Genomic DNA, 2,336 nt, shown 5'->3' on the forward strand with positions numbered 1-2,336 from the left:
CTTTTGTTTGCATGGGAATTTGATATTTGGACCTCTGTTAGTTTCTTCTTCCATACTTATTCTGCGTTAAATTAAGCCTTCGAAAACGCTGGTGGGTATTTATAGTGTAAAGGTGCATGTAAATGAGGGCTTGGATTTTGCCCTATTTACATTGCGAAATGTCGCTACGTTTTGTAGCTGTCAGAGAAATTTATCATTGAGACTTGTTGATGTGGCATGGACCGTAGTGAGGGGGAGAAGAACCTTCTTGAAGAGGCTTGGCATATGATCTGACTTAATATTATTGAACCTTCATTAGAGTAGCGTGGAAGTTCGCTAGCCACTCGCAAGTCTGTTGCACACCATCCATCCTTCAGTGGAGTTGGTTTCGTGACTTGCATTATTATGGTTACACTTTTTGGGGTTACAGTGGGATGATGTATGATCATTATGTATTATTATCGTTATCGTTATAATTGAGGTCAGCATTTGTACAGACCTCATCTTTGTGACTTGTGAGGAGAATTTTGAGTGTTTGAGATTACAGTGTTTAAATTTGTTCATATATACAGGGAAGCCAACGCCACCTAGGGGACCATGGGAGATGCGCGGTCTCTGGTTTAAAGTTTTTAGATATTTAGTCGGTTCAGGATAATTCCTCTTTCCGACACGGGTTCCTCCTTATTGAACTGACCCTGTCTGATTGATGTCGGACGTCTGGTACTCTCATCATCCACCTGGCCAAGCGATATACGTATGCATCTTAGAGTTTGGATCCTTTATGAAGCCTACAAGTCTCACATTCCATGCTGATGAGCGGACGCCAAGTCCTTTTTACATGTCATCGTGGATATAAGGTCCATCGTCGAAGCCTAGAAGAAGCATATTCTATGAGGATGAACGCGTGGTATTTTTGCTGCTTTTTTTTTGGTAAGTTGCTGCATTTTTTTCAGATGAAAGGATTCTCTGTCTTTGTGTGGACTTCGAATGCCAAGTGATCGGAAATTCCAGATGCTCTCTCTCCGCGTGAGGTCATGGCTGTGACACTGAGATATCATAGTGTTTAAGCTCTCTCCTTCGTACCTGTGACCTTTTGCCCCGCCAAAAAGGCTCACATCCCAACCAAGGTGCTCGGTTAACCAAAAAAAAACAAACAAGGTGATGGAGCTGTACGTAGTCTTGATAGTCGAGCCATCGAGAGCAGGCCGAAGGGCCACTGAAAGATGGGCCTTGAGTGTACTTTCTTTGACCTTCCTTTTTCCCCTACACCTTTCCACTAGGTCAAACAGTTTTGATGATCACCTGGAAGTTCCGTATCTCTAACCGTAATGATAACCGGCGACCCCTCCCATTTCATGTCCCCGAAGAATCTTCGTTTCTCTACATTTTTCAATTTTTTTCTTCTTAACGAACAAAATCTAGAAAATTTTTGATGGGGATGTATCTCTATAATCCTATTACCTTTGTGACACATTTAAATCTCTAGACTTCTGTTCAGGTTCATGTACGAGTACATAAATCCTAAGATTATATGTTTGACACCGCTGCATGATTGATCATCCACTAATCTATTTGGAAGAGATTTTAGCTGCAAACACGTTCGGTGCTCCATGATGTCTGTTTGGTGCTTTTTAAAAGCAAGTTGACTGTTTTGTACAGCATTTCATCGTTGCGCAGCCCAACCATAAATCTAGGGTGGTGTTTGACAGCTGGTAATCCATTCAGATTGTATTTGGTTGTAGATTATCGATAATTTAAAATAAGCTCATTAGATTAGTGTGTTTGGTATATTTTTTGGATAGCTATCTAGATTGCTTTTCATGAAATAATCTAGATTGCCCGTAGAAAAAGTGGCTATCTAAATTACCACTTATTTTGTAATATTATAAAAAAATTTTGAACAAAATTATCTTTTAAAAAAAAATCATGCAAAATCCATGCCTCCACCCCCCTCCTCTGGTGGCTCCCACCCTCTCCTTCTCTGAACTCCCTCATACCCTCACGGCCCTCGATCGCATCCCCTTCGCTCGTGCCCTCATCATCTTTGGCAATGGCCCCCACTTTTACGTTGACATCAACTCTCCTTCTTCGCCTCCATCACTGCTGCCCCCTCCTCTGATGATCTAGCCGACGCCTCTCCTCTCGCTAGGCATATTTGAAAATTTTTGATTTAATTTTAAAAATAAAATTAAACTCACTATAAGAAAATTAATCATTAGTGGTAACTAAATACCGCCGCTAATGTCTGAAATACCATCGCTGATACTATTATCGTCAGAATACTATCGCCAATAAGCCATCGAAAAAAAGGTAGATGCTGAAGACTATTATTAGCGATGGTGGAAAAAATCATCATT

The sequence above is a fragment of the Elaeis guineensis genome, chromosome 3, assembly GCF_000442705.2.
Source record: "Elaeis guineensis isolate ETL-2024a chromosome 3, EG11, whole genome shotgun sequence".
NCBI classification, from domain to species: domain Eukaryota; kingdom Viridiplantae; phylum Streptophyta; class Magnoliopsida; order Arecales; family Arecaceae; genus Elaeis; species Elaeis guineensis.